Consider the following 5,649-nt stretch of genomic DNA (forward strand, 5'->3'; position numbering starts at 1 on the left):
CACCTACCAGGTATACCTCGAGAAGACTTTCTTTTAATGGGAAAAGACTGCCATTTTCTTTCAAAATGCAATACAATTATCTTGGAATTACAAGTCTACTGTGTGAGCCAGAAGCACCTTTAGCTGAAATACAGATTGAAGTTTATTGTGAATATGAATTATATTTCTTTATTTACTCAAGGGCTCAGGATTGGGAGTCAAATGCAGCAAAGACTGTTGAAAGTATTTGATTAATCTGAGTCCCTGGCTTTCATATCAGATTTATCTTTTGTTAAGAATTGACCAATGGCAGTCAAGTTACCTGATAGAAATATCTGTGGAACTCACCTTGACAGCAAATATACGTACAAAAAAATAGGAACAATACAAAGATTAGTATGTTCCCTTTGCTAGGATGATACACAAATTAGCACAATATTCTGCGTTTTTTTAACTAAACATATCGTGGCAATCAATTCACAATATATGCATTTATCAAAACATTAACTTGTACACTAGAAATGTATGCAATGTTTTGTGTCAGTTATATCTCAATAAAACTCAAAGAAAAGACAAATATTTGTGTTTGGAGTCTAGAGGAAGGACCAAAAGAATGGGTGAGGCAATTCCATCTTTTAAGATTTTATTTAGGAATTTAGTAAGAAATTGAAAATGTAAGATGCTGTATTAAGCACATGTGTAGTTACCTGAAATCCAGCGTCATTTTAAAACAAAGTGGTGAAGAGGGTATAAATGTTAGTATTCCATTGCCATCCCTGCCATCACAAATCTACAGCCTACTATTTTCCTACCATACGTTTCCTAATGATGCTTCTGTTGATAGAAAGCCCCAGTCATTTTTTATTAATGGATGCTGTGACTTCTTCCCTCTTTCTTTCCATTGGCACAGCATTTACTGATTAAGGATGCTGGGTGAGTCAGAATATTCCTTGCATAATGATTGGTTACTTGGAATGGGTACCAGCTCTTCCTTTGTGATAAAGAACAGTGTATATAAATAAGGGTAAGAGATTTTGTTGATGTTCAAGGTCTTTGGTCTCTAAGTTACAGACTATAAATTTCCTGGGCCACATTCAAGATGCAGAACTTCCACTGAAGTCAAAAGAAGTTTTGTAAAAATATTAATGGCAGGAAAATGCACTATTATTATTTATTATTATTTCTTTTTGACTGCTCTGAACATAATTTGGTGCATAAAGTATTGAAGAAGTTTTGCATTTTTTTTCCAGTGGCTCATTTTCATGCAAATGTTTATCACATTTCTGGCTATTGTTTTCCTCTATCATATATATTTCCATCTTCCATGGGTAAATCAACATCTTCATCCATATTGCACATTCAGCGGCTGTAAATTCAGCCTGTATTCTCATTAAATGTTACGAATATGTGATTTTCATTTATGATTTTAGTGGGTGTTTCTGAAATTTCCACAGCAGCATCTGGCCAGGAAATAGTGTCTGTGAATCAGAATTACTATACCTAATTTTATTTTTCTTCTGTATACTAATTTCTCTAATCCTCTCCTAGCAAACAGGGTGCAATTTGAATTCTTTTCTATACTAATTCTCAGAGAACCCCCCTCCCCTTCTGTAGAGATTTTAGGATTGATTCTGGTTTTCCTGGTATGCATGACTCAGGGAACAATGAAAGCAAATCTCAAGTCCCCCGGTCCTTCCCCTCACTGTCAACTCTGACATCTAAGTCACCGCTGTGGTATAATCATACCAGTGCAAGTGCCCCTAAGAGGTTTCACTAAGAGGTCCAGCTTCAGTCCCTTCTAATTTCTGGATGCTGTTGGTAGAAGGACCCTTTTAAAATGCAGGTTTGGGGCCTCTCCTGTGGCACAGCGGTTGAGCGCTGGGTTGCGAAGCTGCCCACAGCCTCTGCAGCGCTGGTTTGATCCCCGGCTGCTCCCAGGCCACCGAGGAGGGTCCCGCATGGCGCGCAGACCTCTCCTGCAGCCCACTGCTCCCCTCAGCAGTGTGCTTCGGTCCTTCTGCCTGCTTTGCTCCCCGCTCTGGCTCTGGTGAATTCTCTCACCCTCCCGCGCTTCTGACTGTACCCAGTGCATGTATAAATAAATAAAAAAAATCTAAAATAAAATAAAATAAAATGCAGGTTTGCTTCTGCCTCACCCTTGCAAAACCTTTTTTCTTGTCCTTAAGATAAAGACCAAATTTGTGAATGTAGCTCATGAAGCCCATAGCCCTTCATGCCTCTCCAGGCTACCATTCCACCCTCTCCCTCACTCTCTGTGTTTCAACCACAGGGATCTGTCTGGATACCCAAATCATTACTTTCACCACAACGTTTTAAACAAGATCTTCTCTATGCTTGCCTCATTGTTGCACTACATATGCCCTGGAATATATCCTGTTCATCCCTACGTCTCAGCTTCACTCTCCTCTTCTGAGAGACCATTCCCACTGGATCCTGCCCTTGACCCTTCAAAATAGCCGTCATGCCTGTGACTTTGTGCTTCATGACTTCCCCAGTAGATTGCTATTTTTGCAAGGCCAATGAACATAGCTCTGTTGTTTATTGTTCTACCACCAGCACCTTGCACAAAATAGGCATTTGGGTACCTTGCAGGTATGTAATAATCGTTTGGTGACTTGACTTAGTTTTGAGTGCACTGCTGTCCCCACCTCCCTCTCCCACTACTGTCATTGAGTGTGTATTCACTTCTTGCCAAGGAAGTGATGGGAGAGATATTGTTATTTGGACACTTCACAGATATGCACCACCCTTTTCCTTTTTCTCTGGAGCTGTTTTCTGATGTTAATTTTCACTCTGGGAGCTCCATCCACTTTAGAGTGACTGAAACACCCACATGTGAGAGGCGATGACTGGCCTGGGAGATGGGAAGTCTGAGTTTGAGTTTGCTGTGACATTAGCTGGATTTTCAACCACAGGCATGTCGCTTAATCTCTGGTCATAATTCCACTATGCCACAAAATGAGATGAACAGACTAGAACAAATCTAGAGGCTCTTTTGTGATGCTAAGAAGCTTTATTGTATGTGTTTTAGGGACAGGCTAACCTGCTGTCTTGGAGTGCAGAAGAGAAAAAAAGTTTGAAAAGTAACTGAATGAAAATTCAGCCTATCTTCCTGGAGGGGAGCTAGAACAGAATAGTGTTTCATTTAACATGTGCTTTCCTTCTCAGTCCACTGTGACTGACAGCAGGTCTGGACAGCATGGGGGGGGGGTTGTTGTGGGAGGGAAAAGAAAGAGAGAAAGAGAGGTCTAGGCAATTAATATGATTCCTGTGAGTCTTACTTTTTCCACTACACATTTGTGTATGCGTTTATGGTGTTAAATGTGTTGGAGTTATTTAAGGGCTTTAACAGGCAATATTTATAAGGTGGGTTATTATGTCTTTTTAGCTGGTCTACCTGTCTGTAACAAAAGGCACTGCTAATCATGTAGTAATTGGCTGCTTCTCAGAAGCCCACCTCCACTCTCCCCAAACCATGGGTCTGCAGATGAGTTTGACCTTTCAGGATATAGCCCTGAATTTTTGATGTTGAGACTCAGGTGAGGTTTTCTGGTGGTGAAGGTGAGAAAATGCAGGCATAGAAGATTCTGGCAGCTGAGGTTCTCACTTCCCAGAAAATTTTTACTTGCAGTTGGGGAGACACGGAGAGACATACAGATAATGATTGCACAGATAGGATCCTGGTACCAGCAAGTCTTGGTCCTAGTTATTCCCAATTATACTCTTACCTTACTCATCATATGAGGGATGAACTTACCTTTTTGCCTAAGCTAGCTCAAATATTATGCCTGCCCTTTCCATATCAAACAGGATGGATGGAGTAGCCTGCAATAGATTCTGAGGGGCCCTTAGCTCTCCACACAATTATGGTCTTATTTTGTGTTTCCTCTTAGGGTAAGCCCAGCCATGATGGGTTGAAAAAAATCAAGAGTTTCTGTATTTTGAATTCCAAGTTTTCAATAAATCAGTGATTTCTCTTTTACTTTCCCCCCAGATTTAGACTACTAATTCAAACAATTTTTTTTTATTCTTTGGAACTTTAAAAATATAACAGGTGTGGGTACTTAACTATGCTAATATATACTGTTGCCAGAGTGTAAAATTGGCACAATATTTCTGGGTGGTGATTTTGTAATAAGTATCTGAAAGTCTTGTTATAGTGTTTCACCCATCAATTCCATTTTTACTCTCCTATCCTATGGCAAGAAGACTCTGCTTGGATATATGTGCAAATTTATTTATTGTAGTTTAATTTCTAAAGATGAAAAATGAAATAACTTAATGAATGTCCAAATCGAAGGGATTATTTAAATTCCATGCAGTCTTTTAAATAATTTTTAGAATATTTGATGACATGAGAAAACTCTGATGATATACTTTTCAGGAAAATAGAGGCAATAAAATAGTTTTATATGCAATATAATTATGTTTTGTAGTAACACACATACATATACACATATCCGAAGAGCATCTGTGTGTGTTCAAAGCTCTTTGGCAAAAATACCAATAATGTTTCTTCCTAGGGAGTTGGATTACTAGTATGTGGAAGCCACTGTGATCAGCTCCCAACCATTCAACCCGTTATCCTTCTTTTCTCCACACCAGGTATAGAAGTCATTCTTCAATTTAGTGAGGCTGACCTTCACCTTGCATTCCACAGTTGATCCTTCATTGAGTGAAGTCAATTGGCATGATTGCATCCCTCCTCCTGTGGTTATTAGGTTAACGGTGGACATGTCATCCGCTTCTGAGCCTGGATATAGTGCAAAGTGTTATTTTGGCATTTAAAAAAAAGATTTATTTATTTATGCATATAAGAACTGGAGTACAGGCCAGAGGTGTGGGGGTGAGATGTCGCCAGAGACAGAGTGGGGAACAGAATAGGCAGACTGACTGAAATATACTGCTGAGGGGAGCAGCAGGCGAGACAGGAGGTCTGCTGCTCCATGTGGGTAGCTCCCTGGCCTGCTGGGGATCAAACTCGTGCTGCAGTGGCTGTGGATAGCTTTGTAGGTTGTGTCTTAACCCCTTGTGCCATCAGGGAGGCCCATTATATTGGCATTAATGTTTGATTTAGAGATAGGCATATAATTTCATTAGATCTAATCAGAAAGAATTGAAATAATTATATAAATAGTCAAGTGGGAGATGCCCATTCTCTCTCCCTGACCCTGTATGAAGAGGCATACGGTCCTTGATGATATGGGAAGAGATTTTGTTACCATGGAGTGATACTGATCTTAAGGTGAACTGACACACAGAAGACAGAACCAAGAGCTGGAATGAGATCTTTTGTCTAGTGACATTGTCACATCTCTGAATTGAAACAGTGCTAAAGTCTGCCCCAATTTTAGGATGAGCTAACATATTACCTAATCATTTAAGCTAAGTGGCAGGTTTTCATTACCTAAATCTAAAACAGATCAAACTTAAATAAAATGACTTTTGCTTTATTCTTTATGTTTTCCAATATATAGTAAAGATTTTCTGCACTGAATACATATTACTTTTATAATTGCAAAAGATTATTTATTGAAAAATTGCTATTAGCTAAAAACTGGCAAAGACCCATTAAGTCAGTGTGTATTCGTCTCTACTTACTCACTCTCCCCCTTCTTCTAACCTCCTTCAATCCTCTCCCCTAATTCC

At 39.5% G+C, this 5,649-nt stretch overlaps 1 pseudogene; it reads left to right on the plus strand.

The window, feature by feature from the left end:
* The first annotated feature begins 334 nt into the window (after positions 1 to 334).
* LOC119237740 (U6 spliceosomal RNA) lies at positions 335 to 429 on the plus strand (annotated as a pseudogene).
* The last annotated feature ends 5,220 nt before the right edge of the window (positions 430 to 5,649 follow it).

Source organism: Talpa occidentalis, unplaced genomic scaffold, assembly GCF_014898055.3.
Source record: "Talpa occidentalis isolate TD23 unplaced genomic scaffold, MPIMG_talOcc4v2.1 talOcc4.10, whole genome shotgun sequence".
Lineage (NCBI taxonomy): Eukaryota > Metazoa > Chordata > Mammalia > Eulipotyphla > Talpidae > Talpa > Talpa occidentalis.